Source organism: Carassius gibelio, chromosome B19, assembly GCF_023724105.1.
Source record: "Carassius gibelio isolate Cgi1373 ecotype wild population from Czech Republic chromosome B19, carGib1.2-hapl.c, whole genome shotgun sequence".
NCBI lineage: Eukaryota > Metazoa > Chordata > Actinopteri > Cypriniformes > Cyprinidae > Carassius > Carassius gibelio.
In genome coordinates, this window is record NC_068414.1 from 33832367 (window position 1) to 33852329 (window position 19963).

A 19963-nucleotide genomic window follows, 5' to 3' on the forward strand; every position below is an offset into this window, starting at 1 on the left:
GACGGAGGCATGTGTCAGGAATACTGATGAATAATCTCATTCAGCTTCACGACATAATCGGATTTAAATACACTTTTTACTTGGAGTTTCCTCCGCTTGACCTTAAAGATGCATCTTTATTATGGGAACGGTTTATCAAAACCCTCCGGCAAAATGAGAAATGACAGAGCACATCACAGCAGGAATAGATCGCTAGAACGATAGAACGATAGATAGAATGATAGATAGAACGATAGATAGATGATAAAATGATAGAACGATAGATAGGATGGTAGATAAATAAATAAATAGAACGATAGATAGAACGATAGATAGATAGAAAGAAAGAAAGAAAGAATGATAGATAGATAGATAGATAGATAGATAGATAGATAGATAGATAGATAGATAGAACGATAGATAGATAGAACGATAGATAGAACGATAGATAGCTAGATAGATAGATAGATAGATAGATAGATAGATAGATAGATAGAACGATAGATAGATAGATAGATAGATAGATAGATAGATAGATAGATAGATAGATAGATAGAACGATAGATAGATAGATATAGATAGAATGATAGATAGAATGATAGAATGACAGATAGAACGATAGATAGATAGAACGATAGATAGAACGATAGATAGAACGATAGATAGAACGATAGATAGATAGATAGATAGATAGATAGATAGATAGATAGATAGATAGATAGATAGATAGATAGCAATTGCAATGATATTTCACAATAATACTGATTTCAGTGAATGATCAAATAAATGTTGAGCAGAAGAGACTTCTTGCAAAGACTAAGGAAAAGCGATGATGAGAGATGTTTTGGTGGAGTATGGAAAATATTTCCAGGGCGGCTTTGTGAGAGCTTTGTTTCCTTTGTGACTGATCGACTGATCGAGTTTTACAGAGAGACACTGGATATTATGTAACTGTGTCTTGATGGATAGCACTCATGTTAGTAAGGTTATCTCAAGGTGAGACTAAACCATGAGGGAAATCTGACACAACCAGACTGAAGGAAAACTCACATGCAACGAAACTGTATTTAGATGATCATGATTTAGCAGTGTGCATGTGTTTTTAGCTGTATGCAGCTTTATTCATCAGCGAAGACATGAAGATCCAACACCTGACACTCCTTTAATTATCCTGAGATCTTTATCAGGGGAGCAGTCAGCTTTGGCAGATATCAGCATCAGATTTGTATGTCTGTTTGACAGAAGCATTTCAAGGACTTACAGTCAACACTGCAAACTGACAGTTTTACTGCGATCGTAATGCTGGTCTGTTCTTCAAGTGTTCCAGGCTCATTAATGAGTCTGTGATTGATATATTTATAGCTGGACGTCCTTGAGCACGCTGCCGGGTGGTGTTGAAGAAATGATTAAAAACTCACACGTAACAAAGAAGCAGATCTCCCGAGGCCGTTAATAGATGCAGCACAGACTGAGAAACACTTTCACTGTCCTGGAGCAGGATTTTATAGTATTTATGAAACATGTTTACATCATTTATGTCTAGGAGTGAAAGAAGGTGTCATTATCCAACACACCATCATGCATGTGTCAGAGTATCTTTACAAATTTTATGCATCAGAGACACAGTGGAAAATAAAATGTATTATGCAAAATAATTTTAATATAAAAGAGTATTCAAATATATTTACAAGTATTATTTTAATATCATTTGATCATCTTGCTTCAGCATGTAATCAGTTTGATTGGCAGGTACTGTTTGGAGCGCATCACATGTGTGAGACTGCAGGAACAAGCACAAACACTGAAGATGACCACATGTGAAGAGCCTGGTTTGTTCTGCAAAAAACAACACTGCTGCAAACATCTTAAGGTGTAGTGAGCAGGAAAGTGTGTGAGAGAAACTGGTGCTCTTTCAGCATTTTCCCAACCAATCGATTCAACAGTCCCTGATGAGGGCGATCAGGCACATCGTGCTCATTGCTGCAGAGATGCACACACACACACACACACACAGCTCTGATGCATGTTCCCAGGCATGGTTTACATTATCGTGGCAATCCTTTTAAAATGTGCAACCTGCAGAAAATGTATTTCATCTGCAGAAAGTGCAGAATATGTTTGTTGTATCTGATCAGGAACGAAACCCCTTTCAGATATTTTGGAGATATGGTTGAAAATGACCTTCGGAGCCAAAAACACTTCTACTAAAGATGGATTATGAGGAGCCATGAGAGTCAATAAGCAGCAGTAAAGAGCAGAAGTGCGTCAACAACTGTACATGCATCAGTGACCTTTGACCTGACCTCCCTGACTCAAAGATGAGCAGATGGTTAGGAAGATGGACGGACAGACAGACAGACAGACAGATAGACAGATAGATAGATAGATAGATAGATAGATAGATAGATAGATAGATAGATAGATAGATAGATAGATAGATAGATAGATAGATAGAGACAGCTGATGTCCTCAAGGGTCTCAGAACATAGTCTCCTTCAATTACAGTCTGGCCGAGTGCTGTACAATGAAGGAGTGCATTAGGATGAACTCAGAATGGACTCTCCTCTGTCTGCTCATCCTGTGCTTTCTGCAACTTGAACCTGCCGCATTAGAGCGGACTGTCAGCTTTCCACTGACGTTAGCTCAAATAGCTCAAATAACTCCGCTGTCTGAGGCAAGTCCATCGATCCCCGGGCTTCTCGTCCATTATCCAGCCTCCAGCCACGCACTGACATCCTCACTTATTTCATGTTGTTGTGTCTTATCTGAATCATTTGTAAAGAGAGTAATAAAATCACGTTGTGCGCTAATATACGGAGAGTTCTGCTATTAAAAATAGTACAATAAAAGATGAGGGAATCTAATCCAGCTCTCCTATGAAGCACTGAGCGTGTGTGTGTGAGCAGCATCTCGAGCGAGGTTCAGGAGGACTGTAATAGTGTCATGTGTCATTAGAGGGAGAGTCAGGTTTAATTATGGCAGGAAAGATAAAAGCAGTCAAGCAGCTCGTGGAGGGTTTCCACCAGTCTGTCTAGAGTTTATCACAGGTTCAAAGCATCTCTGTATCTCTCTCTCTCTCAAAGAAAATTACACTTTAACATCATTTTCCGGTGCACCACCATAACATCCTTCTGGCTGTATTTACACGACAAGCACTAATGTCTAAAGCCCATCATTTCACACACATCCCATTGTTTGTCCTTTCTTGTTGCATGTTAGACCACTTAAAGATGAGAAATGCAATTTTAGAGACAGACAGACAGACAAACAGTCATGTTTTTATTTTTATTTTTTTAATACACGTACTTCACTACAGAAAACAAGCTCAAACATTCTATTTGACACGTTAGGTTTTTCATGGTAGAATTCAAACACCGTGTGTATGACATGAGGGCGAGAATATGACGACAGAAGTGTGATTCTCTCTTTAAGATCCTCTCTGCTAATGGAATTACTGGACAGACTCTCAGCTCGTAAACAGACAGGAGATCCAGTTTCTTAGCATCTGTCATTCACTCACTGGGCTTTTAGCAGAACACCATTTAAAAAATCCTCTCCACGCACCTTACATGTGTGAGAGACGTTAAGCTGAACCCTGTCAGCCACACACACACACACACACACACACACAGCTGCTGCTGCTGAGGCTTAATCAGAACATTTACAGTCAAGTGGCTCAAGCTAATTCACCTTAATAGCATGTCAAGAGCATTTTTACATGAAATATTCCCCAATTCTGCAGCGTTCCACAGCGTGCTAATACGTCTGTCCTGCCTGCAGAGCGAGATTGAACACGGTCTTTATCAAGGCACAGAGGCTCTTTAGGTTGACGAATAGATACTCGCAGCGCTTCTGCACAATTTCCCTCTTTTAATTGTGTTATTCAAAGGAAGGAAGAGTAATGACCGAATCTCTGCGCTCCTAAGACTCATTTCTCTGCTGGCTTGTTGTGGGATCGGTTTTCTCTAGTCTCTGCTGTGATTTCTTTCTTTCCTTCTCTTTCTCTCTATTAAAAGTAAACTGTGTAATTTTTGTGCCACTATATCAGCAAACAGAATTATAAAACTACTGATTGTTTTCAAGGAGCTTCTTCATGTTTACTCCACAGATACAGAACGCCTACATCACACTCATGCTACTGCCGCAACAAAACTAGACTACAATCAAATTAGGTTGCTTGGGTGTTAAATACATTGTATTTTAAATATGCATGTAAATATATTTTATATATGCATGTTATACACATCCATATTTCTTTGTGCTAATGAATTTGATAAAAAATGGCCGATAACAAGAAGACTTCTATGGAAGTTCATGTTTCCACCACAGGGTAAAAAAACAAAAAACAAAAAAAAGTTACATGCAACGTTTTGTGAGTTATGAGTTATGTAGCTCTGTCGAGATGTATAGAAATCATTATATAGAATAAGATTCCAATTATAAAAACCAGTAGCAACACTGGCAATTGTGAGAAAATAAAAACTGAGAAAACATTGCAATTACTTTAATTAATTCATTTATTCAATCATTAATTCATTCTGGGGGGAGGGGGGTGCAAGATATAAAGAACTCCGGAAAAAAAAAAAAAAAAGTAAGCTGATAAATTATTCTGTGAATTTGAAAAAATAGTGACAAACTGCAAGATGTAAACTCTGTGTAGTAAAAGCACGATTATGACTTTATAACTTGCAAATGAGAAATAAACTCACAATTCTGATTTAAAAAAAAAAAATCAGAATTGAGAGATAAAAAGTTGCAATTACATTTTTTATTTTTAGATACTGTGGCGGAAACAAGCTTCCATAGATTTCTGAGCTGGTCAGATTCAAGGACGGATCTGAGATTTCTCAGTAAACAGATCCGGCTCGGACCAGGTCAGATGTCAAGATCAGATTTCAACAGGTCAGTTTCAGCAGGTCAGTTACAGTAAGTGCAGAAAGAGGAAGTGTCATGTTAACAGACAGGAAGAGAGGATGCTACAAATCATCTGAACTCTGCATTAACTTGTGTCTATTCTGTGTTGTGGACACACACACAAACACAGGCTGAAGCTCTAATATAAGTTGTTCCTCAGTAACAAGCCTGAGCCCATAAATCGCCCTGACTAGTGAAGACATCTCTCTTTCTCGCTCTCTCAGCAGGAGATCATTTTAAGATTTACAGTGTCCCAGAATGAGAGAGAGGCTTGTCGGAAATAGTGATTCACAGCTGATAGTGTATGTTCACTTTAAAGAGTTAGTTCAACCAAAAATATATAATCTGTCATCATTTACTCACTTTCTTATTGTTATTTGGTGAAAATGGTTGTTTGTTTCCATCTAAATAGTATGGATGGGATCAGAAAGACAAGAAAATGATGCAACACGCCATGAAAGTATCATAACAGTAATCTATATGACTCATGCTATTTACAAATCTTTTGAAGTCAATTGATGCTTTGTGTGAGGAAAATACTGAAATGTAACGATTTACTCACTGATCTTCTTTCCATTGAGCTATTAACATCAAGCTGTTGAGCTGTGATTGGTTCATTTAATCAGCAGTTTTGAATAGGATCAGTCTAATTCAGTAGTGTAGCCAGAAAAGAGACTCTGGGTGTGCATATGAAAATCTGGGTGTGCCACATTTATTGTCAGATTACTGTGCAAAATTATGGGATAGTATTTTTGTCACACTGCTTCCATCCAACCATACTCCTAGTGTTAATTTGCAGGTCGTGTCAAAATGTAGTCAATTGTTAAATGTAATAATTTTCTTCCAAATACGATCATTTTGAACTTTAGCTATTTCATTTTGTTTATTTTTCATTACAATTTATTCACTTACAATAAATAAATTACAATATATAATTATAGGATTAAAATGAATTGTAGTTGCTCAATATAGATCTTTTTTTTTCATGTTTTTGTAATGTCTGGGAAGCCAGAACGCGCATGCATCAACAGAAACATTTATTAGCTGAACACTGTTTTTTTTTACGTGCCATTTATAGCAAGACATATTACAGATGATATTACAGATGATATTACAGATGCTTTGTCAGATTTAAGTTGAAGCGCGTGCCGAACCGTGTGTGATGAACCGAACGTTTTGGTTTATTTCAGCAAACCGTACCATCCCTATTACCTCAATAATCAATCAATTACAGGCCTAAAACAATCATGCCCGAGCAGACGGATATTAGTACATCTCATCACACCGGCACCCGCGTCTAAATCAGTTGTATGGTCTGGTTTTCAGTCTAAAACAGTTGTGTCAAGTATAAATGTCTCGTCTGTTTCGGGACGTGCGCGCGCAGTCAGCGGAGGCTCGCACCTTTTTTTCTCAGATTTTGAAAAATCTTCGCGATCGACTTAAAATGCTTCCAAGATCGACTTGTCGACCGCGATCGACGGGTTGGTGACTCCAGATATAGCGACCAACTTTTTTTGAGCAAGCATTGATTATGCGTGACACAGTCTCAATTTGTGAGACGCATGTATTGGGCTTCAAACGCTGTGCGCTGTGGTCACCCTACCTGTTACACCCGTCTAAAGTGTGTCCACCTTTGTGTGTGGGTCCATGTACATGCTGAATCGACAGGTAAAAAAAAAAAAAAACCCTCAAGTCCAAATATTCATTTATCACCAATCACCTGTTTGACAAACACTTCCTGCTAAGATGTCCAGATCTGAATTAAACGAAATCTCAAACATGCTCCGAAGTCCCGATCTGAATCAACCGAGTCGTGAACAGGCTCCGAAGTGCCGATCTGAATCAACCGAGTCGCGAACAGGCTCCGAAGTGCCGATCTGAATCAACCGAGTCGCGAACATGCTCCGAAGTGCCGATCTGAATCAACCGAGTCGCGAACAGGCTCCGAAGTGCCGATCTGAATCAACCGAGTCGCGAACATGCTCCGAAATGCCGATCTGAATCAACCGAGTCGCGAACTGGTCCGAAGTGCCGATCTGAATCAACCGAGTCGCGAACAGGCTCCAAAGTGCCGATCTGAATCAACCGAGTCGCGAACAGGCTCCGAAGTGCCGATCTGAATCAGCCGAGTCGCGAACATGCTCCGAAGTGCCGATCTGAATCAACCGAGTCGCGAACTGGTCCGACGTGCCGATCTGAATCAACCGAGTCGCGAACAGGCTCCAAAGTGCCGATCTGAATCAACCGAGTCGCGAACAAAATATATATATAGACCCTTTTACAGTTGGTAAACAATGTGACGTATTTGTGTGGGCGGGGCTTAGCTGGAGGCAGAAAGATTCCCCTCAACACTTGAACAAACGGTAGCTAGCGAGTTTTCTTCGCTTGTTTTTTTAACAATGACTGGAGAAAATCTGAATATATCCGCTTTATCTGAATATTTAAGGTCACTCACTGTCCGGGACCGCGATAATTATTTGAAAAAGTTAACTTTAACGGACGGAACACTTACACTTACCTGATAGAGAAACCGAGCATGTATAGTAAAGAGAAAATGAGGGCGTATAAATCCTTAGATTAAATAAAGAGTGACATTACAGTAAAATTATTATTAAGATGTAAATAGTTTCTAGAAATAAAAATTCTGAAGACTGCAAATTAATTATAAACTTTCTGTATTTATTCTTTCTTACCATGTTCTTAAATTCCGGTCACAATTAATCACAACAATGTATATAAAATGTTCTCCGTCGATTCTGGCAACCAACAAGACAACAAGACGACATTTTAAGCTCCTTGAGTAGCCGACCCTGTGTTGGTTTGTATTAGCCGACCTCCAGTTTTCCGTTTGTTTTGCCTCCAGCTAGCGCCGTAACGTACCTCTGACGTCCGCGCAAAAGGGGTCTATATATTCTAAGTAAACAACAATAGCCCAAGTTTAGTAAACATTTTTTATTGAGACTATAAAAAATAATTCTGCATCTATTTTTAGATGTGCCAGCTGCCACTGTGGGTGGCACAGGCACACCCTTGCACACCCGTGGCTACGCCACTGGTCTAATTTATGAAGTAATTTAGACCGGGTTTCTTTTCATCATTTTCATTTCAAGATTTTCCTCAAAGCATTATATGACTCTAGAAGATTTGGAAGTTGTGCCTGAGTCATATAGACCAAGTCTTGATACTTTTAAGGTGCATATTCTTGTAATTCATGAACATTTTAGATAACAACATTTAGATCATTTCCACTGTAAGTCAGAGTATTTTCTCAGAGTCTTTGTTTGTTCATAGCTGATTTGTTTTTGATTTTTTTAATTGCTTGGCAACAGATACAAATGCTCAGAAATCTATGAGCCTTTCATTTCTCAAGAATGTTATTAAAATACAGTGTCTATACGGCAGAGCAGATATCTGAAATGTAATAAAAACCCCTAGAGCTCCAGGACTCATTGTTAGAAATGAGAAACCATGGCAAAATCTTCGATTATTTCTTTAGTCAATTGAAATGTGTCACTTTAGCAATGATGATTGTCTATACCACATACACAAAGACATGTTTAATACTGCTTCTGAATGAACACATAGACACAAATAAAACACTATAATAAAAAAAAAACTAGATTAGACAACATTATCAGACAGACTAAACTACAACATCATAATCAGACAGACTAAACTAGAGTATTAGACAAGCTACAACATTATCAGATATATTAAACTCTAGTATCAGACAAGCTACATTATCGGACAGACTAAACTCTAGTTAAAGACAAACTACAACATAATCAGACAGACTAAACTGCAACATGTTACATTATAATCAGAGAGACTAAACTAGTATCAGACAAGCAATAACATTATTAGACATTAAACTCTAATATTAGACAAACTACAACATTATCAAACAGAAAATCCAATATTAAACAGACTACAACATTATTAGACAAACAATAATATAATCATTTAAAAACCCTAAAATCTGATAAACTCAAGTTATGCAAACCAGAACATTGCAATTAGTCATTTTAAATCAGACACAAAAGAAGCCAATAACAACACATCTTAAAACCCTCTAATACCGATTAATCAGAATCCTATTATCAGACACAACCAAACCCTATAATCAGACACTGGGACTTCAGGATGTGAAGTACCTCATCTCTCTCAGACACACCTGCAGCAGAGCAACACAGGTCAAAGAGCCGGAGATGTTTTATATGAAGTGCTTTTATAACCTTTAAAATATCTGATTCTTTGCCAATGCTCTCAGAGCAGCAGAAGCCAGATGAACAGAGAGGACAGTACATTCAATTAAATTAAAGAGAAAAGAATTATTGATCCACAGAGTTCGCAGTGCGAGACACAGCAGGACAATGTGTCGTTCATTTGTCTCGAAACCACACCGCAACATGCAAGATGAGAGCTTTCCTGAGGCCCAATTTACTCTCATCTGCTCCTGTATGTGTGTGTGTAAGTATGTGGGTTGTGCTGACAGTTAATATCCTTCTTTTAAGAATATGGTTCTGCGGTACCTGGAATCGATTACAGGAGGACGACAGGCGACGCTCCTCACAGGAAACTGCTGCATTCCCTGGGGCCTCTTACACTCACCGCCTGAAAAGTGCTGAGCGCATGGAGCCGCACTGAAACAGAGCATCTACTCAACTATCTCTCTACCGTCTCCAGGACGAAGCAGGTCGTGCAAACCGGACCTCAGAGAGACGAAAACGACAACAATGAAGCCATTCAAATTACATCCGGATCCTTTATCTTCCTCCAGCTGACAGTGTTGAGTTTGCAGCATTTGCACTGATTCCTGAAAACTAATTAGGAAAAACATAATGCTTTCATGAGTCATTCATCATGAGCGCTATTGTGCTGGGGAAGCTGCTTTGAAACTGTAACGCGTCAAGCTACAAGCTTCTCGCAGACTGAAGCAGTTAAACAGGTCAAGCTAGCGTTTGAGTAATTAGTTATCAACTCTACAAGCTGCTGACAAAACATTAAAGCTGTTTAAAGGGGAAATATGCATTGAGAAAGAGTTTAATACATGCTGCTGCAAATATTTTGCTACAAAAAAATCCTGCATATTAAGCATTTTTGAATGTATAAATCAGACTTTGCAATGCTACATAGAGAAAAGGGCTTATGAGAGCATTTCTTTACCTGTAAAGTGTGACGAGTCCCTCGTTACTTCCACTAAGACCGGTCAGTGGGTGTGGTTGGAAGGCTCGTCAACGGAATGGTGTACACCTGTTCCTTCCCTATATAGTGTCAGCTCTGTTTGGTGTGGAGTGTGAACTCCCGGTTGTTTGGTTTTGCTTTGGCTATTTTGAGGTTATGATTAGTTTAACTCGGTTCTGTTGGATGCTTGGAGCATTTGTTTGTTTGAAGGAATCGTGTTTTGGTTTGTTGATTTCTTATTTTATGTTCTTTATTTATTTTAATAAATATCTTTGTTGCAACATACCAACCTGACTATGTCCTCCTTCCCATTTGTCACGGCTTTGAGCCGGTCGTGACAAATGTGGGGGCTCGTCCGGGATTTAAGTGATTTGTTTGGTAAAAATATTACTCAGTTTTATTGATTTGATGATTGATTTGTTAAATTAATATTTCTGTTTGCTCTTTTGGTAATGTTTAATATTTGGTTCTACAAATTCTGGAGGATATAGTGGTTGGTTGGTTGGTTGGTTGGTTTGTTTGTTTTGTTGCTCTCCGGGAGTTCAGGTTTGGTAAGTATTGGCTACTCTTTGTATATATTTAGAGGGGAAGTTTATTGGATTTGCTTTTCCCTGGTTAGGCTTAGCGGGGTATCCTTAACGGGATACTCTGATCTTTTTTATTTTAGTTTATTTTTTTTGTACGGTGAAAGCAGTCAGAGCAGTTGTCTCTGGAACACATCCGTGTTTTGTGGTAGTGACTCGTTAATCGGTTGCTATTGCAAACACTGGTTTATGGTGTATAAGAACCCACTGCAAGTAACTGTATGAAGATTAGGGATGAGTTTAGTTGTAGTTTTGAAGTTTAGTTAGAGGGAATTGCTTATCCAAATTTTAGCCCTCAAATATGTTTGGAAAAATTAAGTAGCCAATTTGTTGTTTGACCATGGCCTCAAAAATTGGGGAGTTTATTAGTGCTCCATCTGAAAGTTTGTTGAATAATTTAACTAAGGATCAATTGGTGGAACTTGCAGGTCACTATGAAATTAACTTGGTAAGCAAAGATAAACGTTTAAAAGATAACATTAAATTATTGATAAAAACGGAACTAATTGAACGTGGAATTTTAGACCCTCAGTCTCCAGAAGGTGCTTCAGATTTTGTTGATGCGTCTACAATGTCTCATTTAACGTTTGAGCAACAAAAACAATTCTTGTTAATTCAGAATGAGATGAAAGGGAAGATGTTAGAAGCTCAAAATCGCGTGGAGATGTCGTCTAAAATTCAATTACAACAACAGCAACTTGATCTTGAACGTTTTCGTTTAGATCTGATAAGAGAAGGAAAACTTGGGGTAATGGGAGGTGTAGACCGTGACTCGACTTCGTTTAAATTTGATGTAGTGACTAATATGAGATTGATCCCTAGGTTTGACGAGAAAGATGTCGAACGCTTCTTTTTGTTGTTTGAGCGTGTGGCAGATGCAAGAAAGTGGCCTGATGAGGAACGTACACTTATGTTGCAGTCTGTTTTTACAGGCAAAGCTCAAGAAGCGTATGCATCTCTTAGTGTAGAAGATGCTAATGATTATTTGACCGTTAAGAATGCAGTTTTGAGGGCATATGAATTGGTTCCAGAGGCCTACAGGCAAAAATTTAGGTCCTGGAAAAAAGAAGATAGCCAAACGCATGTTGAGTTTGTACATGATATTTCAGTTTACTTCAGTCGTTGGTGTACTGCTTCTGACGTGAAGACGTTAGATAATTTGAAGGACTTGATGTTGCTTGAACAGTTTAAAAACTCAGTTTCACGAAGAGTAGCAACATATATCAGTGAGAAAAAACCCGCCACCGCATATGAGGCAGCTATTATGGCAGAGACAGAGAAAACCAGTGTAATTATTGCCGTGCGTTTGGTCACTGGAAGAATGAGTGTCCGTCTTTAAAAGCAAAAGATGATGCTAAAGTGAAATCTAAGTCTTCAGTGAAATCTGTTGCTCTGGCTGTGACCACTTCGGGAGTTAATATGCAGAGGAATTGTTCATCATGTGTTTCAACTTTTTCTCCATTTGTTACAGATGGTTTTGTTAGACTGCTTAACTCTACAGAGGATGTACCAGTCAAAATTCTCCGTGATACAGGATCAGCAGAAACTTTTGTCTTAGAATCTGTTTTATCTTTTTCAGATGACTCATACACTGGAAAAAATGTGTTGATTAGGGGTATTGGATTAAATGTGATATCTGTTCCCTTGCACAAAATTGTTCTGTTTTCCAATTTGATCCAGGGAGATGTGGAGGTTGGGGTGCGTTCCTGTTTGCCTGTAGAAGGAGTGCAGGTAATCTTGGGAAACGATTTGGCGGGTGACCGAGTTTGGCAGGACATTTTGCCGAATTTGGTGGTTATGCCATCTGCTTTGATGGAGTCGAGTGACGAAAGTTCTACTGGTTGCTCGAATGTGTTTCCGTCATGTGTGATAACAAGGTCTATAAGTAAAACACAGTCTGACGGTAAACTGGAAACTAAAAGGGTGTTGAGTGAAACTCTAGAAATTCCTTCTCTCCTTTCTGTGTCACGTGACAATTTAATTAAAGAGCAAAAAGCTGACATGACTCTCAGTGAGTTATTTGACCGTGTTGTCCCGAATGATACAATCGTTAATCTCCCTTCTGGATATTATCTAGAGGAAGATGTGTTAGTGCGAAAATGGGTACCGCATGGAGAATTTGTACTTGGTGATCCCATACAACAAATTGTTGTACCTCAGTCTCTCCGTCAGGTTGTCTTACAAACGGCCCATGACACTTCAGGACATCTGGGCGTAAAAAAGACGTACAAGTTACTGTTAAAACGTTTCTTTTGGCCAAAATTAAAGCGTGATATATCAAAGTATATTAAGTCTTGTCAAACGTGTCAGCTGACGGGAAAACCGAATCAGACTATGAAACCTGCCCCTCTGTATCCAATTCCTGCTATTGGCCTACCATTTGAACACCTTATTGTGGACTGTGTGGGGCCATTGCCACGATCGAAAGCTGGAAATGAATATTTGCTTACTGTTATGTGTCAAGCGACTAGATATCCGGCTGTATATCCATTACGTTCTTTAACTGCAAAGTTAGTTCTAAAGGCACTGACTCAGTTTATCTCTGTATTTGGGATACCACGGATAATTCAGTCTGATCAGGGGAGTAATTTTACTTCAAAATTGTTTGGTCAAGTTTTGCAACAGCTTAAAATTCAACATAATCTTTCCAGTGCTTATCATGCCCAAAGTCAAGGAGCACTGGAAAGATTTCACCAGACCTTAAAGTCTTTACTGAGATCGTATTGTGTTCAAATGGGTAAAGACTGGGAAGCTGGGTTACCTTGGCTTATGATGTCCGCTCGAGAAGCTGCTCAGGAAAGTACCGGATTTAGTCCAAATGATCTTGTGTTTGGTCATGAGGTGCGCGGTCCATTATCTATTTTGTCTGCAGACTGGCAAAAGTTTGATCCACCTAAAAATATTTTGTCGTATGTGAGTGATTTTCGCAGACGAATTTTTGAAGCGTGTCAATTGGCAAAAGCATCTTTGAAAAAAGCACAAGATCGGATGAAGCGACTCTTTGACCGCCGTACGGAGCTGCGCTCATTTCAATCGGGTGATCAGGTTCTTGCCTTATTGCCCATTGTCGGATCCCCTTTCCAGGCAAAATTTGCAGGTCCATATACTGTTGCTAAAAAAATCTCTGACCTTAATTATTTAATTAAGACGCCAGATCGGATGAAGAAGACCAGAATGTGTCATGTAAATTTATTAAAGCCTTTTTATGGTTCTGAAGACTGTGACACTAAATATGAAGACAAAGTTGGGGTATCTGATTCTTGTATTAAACCTGTTTTGCTTGCGGGTTGTTCTGCCAGAAATGATGATACAGAGTTGCTGACCGTATCGGTTTTGACAAGTGGAAACCATGATGAGATTGATCCGGGAGATTCTATTCTTCAGGGTCGGTTACACAATTCTGAAGCGTTAAGCGCTTTACATGATCGATTTGGTCATTTAACTGAGGTACAACGTACAGATTTGATCAATGTGATTTCTGAATATGTTTCATTGTTTCCTGATACTCCGTCTCGAACAAATCTGATAGAACACGACATTGATGTGGGACAGTCAGCTCCTATTAGGCAGCGTTATTATCGAGTATCTGTGAATAAGAAAGAATATCTAGAGAATGAAATTGACTATATGTTGGAAAATGATATTGCTGAACCGTCTTTTTCTAGTTGGCCGTCTCCATCATTGTTGGTAAATAAGTCGGATGGATCATTCAGATTCTGTACGGATTACCGGAAGGTAAATGCTATAACAAAACCTGATTCATTTCCCTTACCTCGAATTGAAGATTGTATTGATCAGGTAGGAAATGCAGAATTCGTTAGTAAGTTTGATCTACTCAAAGGTTACTGGCAAGTGCCTTTAACTGAAAGAGCTCAAGAAATTTCAGCTTTCATTGTACCATCTGGTTTATTTTCATATAAAGTCATGAGTTTTGGATTACGAAACACTCCAGACAGTAAAAACCATCACGGCGCACCATTCCACACACTCCAGACAGTAAAAACCAATCACGGCGCACCATTCCACAAACTCCAGACAGTAAAAACCAATCACAGCGCACCATTCCACACACTCCAGACATTAAAAACCAATCACAGCGCACCATTCCACACACTCCAGACTGTAAAAACCAATCACAGCGCACCATTCCACGCACCCCAGACAGTAAAAACCAATCACAGCGCACCATTCCACACACTCTAGAGTCTAGACAGTAAAAACCAATCACAGCGCACCATTCCACACACTCTAGAGTCTAGACAGTAAAAACCAATCACGGCGCACCATTCCACGCATTCCAGACAGTAAAAACCAATCACAGCGCACCATTCCACACACTCTAGAGTCTAGACAGTAAAAACCAATCACAGCGCACCATTCCACGCACTTCAGACAGTAAAAACCAATCACAGCGCACCATTCCACACACTCCAGACAGTAAAAACCAATCACTCTCATTAGATGAAGCACATTCGATTATGAACATAGCTTGTCATTGTTAGTTGCTTTTATTAATGCCATTTATTATTTTTATATAAAATTATTTTGGTCATACTTTAGTATAGGGTCCAATTCACACTAATAAGTAGTTGCTTATTAGCATGTCTATTATTAGCATATTGGCTGTTTATTAGTGATTATAAAGTACATATAATGCATGACATCCATAATCCTGCCCAATAGCCTAAACTTAGTTAATAGTGAGAATTGGACCCTAAAATAAAGTGTGACCATTATTTTAAATTAATAAAGCACTTAGCACTAGTCAACTAAATGAGTGTAACATGTCAAAGATGAATGCACCTTTGGAAGTTGAATGTAAGGGGAAAGTCATTTTGGAATTTCTGTAGTTTAATGTGATGTTCTTTATGTTCTTGTTCATGATTCAATTTTATTTTATTTCTGTAATTAATTTATAGCATTAACAAGAGGACCCGCTGAACTCATTTTTGGAAGCGATGACTGATGAATGTATTTTTAGTCCAGTGACTGTATATAAGATTAGTACTGTCCAAGTTCAGAGGCTGTCATATGTGGATCAACTTACTATGTTGTGGATTTTCATCAGTTTCGATATGAAAAATAACTTCCATATTGATTCAATGGCTTTATTGCACTTTTAGAAAAAAAGTATCATGTTTTTATTGCATTTTGAGTGTTTCTAATGTTATTATAACCTAAAGATGTGAAAGTATGACATTTGTCAAGTATGGTAACCTATACTCTGAATTGGTGCTCTACATATAACCCATCCAAGCGCACACACACAGCAGTGAGTAGGGAACACACACACCATGAACACACACCCAGAGCAGTGGGCAGCTATTTGCTCCAGCGCCCAGGGAGCAATTGGTGGTTCAGTGCCTAGCTCAAAGGTATTTCGGCCATGTGGTCAAATGGTTAGAGAATTGGACATATAACCCTAAGGTTGCAGGTTCAAGTCTCAGTGCCGGCAGGAGTTGTAGGTTGGAGGAGGTGGGGGTCATGAACAGTGCTCTCTTCTACCCTCAGTACACATGGCTGAAGTGCCTTTGAGCAAGGCACTGAACCCCCAATTACTGCCCGGGTGCTGGAGCAAATAGCTGCCCACTGCTCAGGGTGTGTATATTTATATATAGTTGTAACCTTTTGTAACACACTTTTAGCTAGACTCTCCCCAACACAGTTTTATGGTTTTGCAAAAAAAAAAAAAAAAAAAAAAAGCCAGAGAACGTTTATTCAGAAAGAAAAAAAAAAACAAAAAACCTTGAGGCACATTAGGCCGACCCAGAATCCAAGCCCTCAGAAACTCATCAGATTTCCACAGGGTTCAAACCATTCACAATCTCACATACTGTATACATCCACACTCCCTATGTATTTATTCCATCTTTTTGCCTAATCTGAATATGTTTTCGCGATATGATTTGATATGATTAGCGCTCTCAGCTACACATTTTATATGCATTCTGAATCATCTTGCTTGAACATAACCAACTAAAAGTATTAATGCTACTAACATTATATTTTCCAGAAGTGTGACTGCAGCTGCTTAAAAATAGAGCAGCTGTTCCAATAATAAACTACTTTTTCCTGTAGGAATACAATGTTGCATCACTGTTTTATATCACACTGTATTACACAAAGTCTTAGAGTACTGCAAATGTTTTCTCTGCACTCTCTGTCATTGTTTTATGCTGCAAATACTGCTCTTAAATCATGGAATGATATATTATATTGCATTGTCATACAATTGTTTTTGCTGTATTTAGGATCAGACAAATGCAGGCTTGGTGAGCAGAAGGGAATTATTTTAAATCATTAAAACTTTTACTGTTCAAAAAGGTTTGACTGGTAGTGTGCATTTGAAAATATATTAATATATGACCTTCTATTTTGAGCTACTTTATTTTAATAGTTTTTCAATATGGTTGCTTGAATTTGGTTTAATTACTCTACATTTCTACATTTATAAAATATAAAAAAGTACATTTCTTAATGACCTTTAAACTTTTGAGTGTCTGCAATCCATTTAGACACATCAACCACTAAAGCAGCTTGAAGAAATCATTAACTCTATTATATTAAAGTATATTAAAATATCAACTGGAGGGAACAAATGAAAAATGAAGGAGTCTGAATAAAAGGTGGTAACTCTTCTGCTCTCTCGTCTTCATGGATCACATTGAGGATGGTCTCCTAGATTAATTCGACTCAGATGAACTGATTGGAGGTTTGTTTTCATGTAGGCCGTAGATATATCTTCATTAAACCTCATTTTATAAGTCAATTAAAGTGACTCACGAGACACTCACAGATGTCACCAGCGTTTTTAATTCCTATGAATATCCACTTATCTATTAACCAGAGCGAGCTCATCTTGACAAATGTGTCTCTAGTCACTAAACTGATCAATAAGCAGAAATCAGCTCGAGTAAAAATGATTATCATTGAAATCAGACGATGAGGATCCTCTCAGTCCGCAGGTGGTTTCATTTCTCCCTCTGTGACAAGGGCGACATCAATTACAGGAATCACAGCAAATTTATTCCCTCACCGTGCCTTCACTCGCTGAGTCGCTATTGATTAGAAACAAAATGGAGACATTCAATTATGGGTAATTGGGTTTGATTAACATATGCAGTACACGGTTTGCGCTCCACAGGGACGAGTCGTCTACAATCAGACACTTGTGACCCGAGCGGTGCATTGATCAAACACGGCACTAGTGCAGGATGAGCATCTCACTGAACCTCCAGAATACACTGAGACCAGGACGAAGAACTCAAGATGGATGTGAACAGATCAGGTCACCAGGTGAACCTGTGATTGAACTGGACACTAATGTAAGGATTTTAAAGCTTCACAGTCTAAGCTTCACATAAAAACAGGGGTTTTCAAACTTCAAGATTCCCTAAACGTGTCCCTGCTGGAGCACAAGACCAGGGGTATATTTGTAGCAATAGGCAAAAAAAAAAAAAAAAAAAAAGTAATATTTTATGCCAAAAACCATTAGGATATTAATTAAAGATTATGTTCCATGAATATACTGTATTTACTGTAAACATATCAAAACTTAATTTATGATTTAGATTTTTTTGCACCCTCAGATTCTAGATTTTCAAATAGTTGTATCTCGCCATTGTCTGATCCCAATAAACCATAAACCATAAATCAATAGAAATCTTATTTATTCAGCTTTCAGATGGTGTATAAATCTCTATTTCGAAAAATTTACACTAAACTTTGTTTTAATAAAAAAAAAAGATAAAAATATATATATTAGTAATTTTGTTTTATGTTTTAGTCACTTGGTCAAGTATTTTTTTCAGTTATACTTATTAAGAGTACAATCCTTCTTCTTTCCTTTTTTTTTAATTAGATCAGTAATGTCATGATAATTTTATATATGAAAATAATACATAGACTACCATTCAAATCTCTGGAAAAGAAATTTATATTTAATTCAGCAAGGATGCATTCAACTTTACTTAAAAATGAAACATTTATAATGTAACAAAGGATTGCACAACTGCTTATGTAATTTTGTGTTTGAATATTTTACAAATAAACTTCTGTTTGAAAGCAATGCTTCCTGAATTAATTATTATTCTTTGCTTGGACACAAATCCACTGTAAAAAAAAAAAAAAAAAAAAAAAAAAAAAAAAAATTATATATATATATATATATATATATATATATATATATATATATATATATATATATATATATATATATTATTATACTTATTCAAAATTTGAATGCGCGATATTCCTTCAGTTAAATCTTGGAAGAAAGAATGTTTATATCAGTGTTATTTTTTTTAATCATTTAGATACTTAAATATTCTACAAATATTTTTAATTAAATTATTTTTTTTTATATATTTTTTTATTTAATCTCTAGCTTTTATTCAATTTTATTTCAGTTTTAGTTTTAGTTAAACCAAGTAAAAAAATGTATATATATATATATATATATATATATATATATATATATATATATATATATATATATATATATATATATATATATATATAGCTTTGGTAACTAGATGATGTTAATTAACTAGTTAATGTTTATTATATTTAAGTGGCTGGTTTTTAATGGTTTTAGTTTAGTTCACTATAATAACCCTGAAAAAAAAAAAAAAAAAGATAAAAGTATTAAATAAGAGACTTTTTTTTTTGTCAGTGTTGTGCTTGAGTCTCCACAAGTCAAATCCTCTGTCTCGTCTCTTTCTGGTCCAGTTTCTCTCTCAGTAAGGCTGCTCCAGTCAGCAGATGAAGGCACAGATGCTGAGAGCAGGTGTATGTATATTTCAGCAGCTCAGCGGCTGGACATGAAGCCACTTACACGAGGACGCCGCACTCAGGAGAGAGACACACACGCACACACACACAGTCAGTCCGTGGACTCTGGCATACAGATGCTGGCTGTTGACTCTCATTTGTCAGACGGGTTTCGCCTGGAGCCCATGAAAGGTCAGGATGCATGTTCACATGTGTTCTTATGTATGTCTGCTGGGAGAAAACTCAGAAACACTACAGTCATCCTACAGTCACAGGGAATTGAGACTCCATCACTGCACATCCCAATACAACAGCCACTTTATCTATAGTACACCCTACACAGGAACACATTTAAACCAAACATAAACTAAATTCAGCTGGATGATGACAACTGTGTTCTGTAAATTAGCTTTATATATTAGCTGAACTGAATTAGTTTACATTGGATGAACTTTCCAACATTGAACAATTATTGAACTGAACTGAATCAACATTCAACTGAACTCTGAATGATGACACTATTGACACTA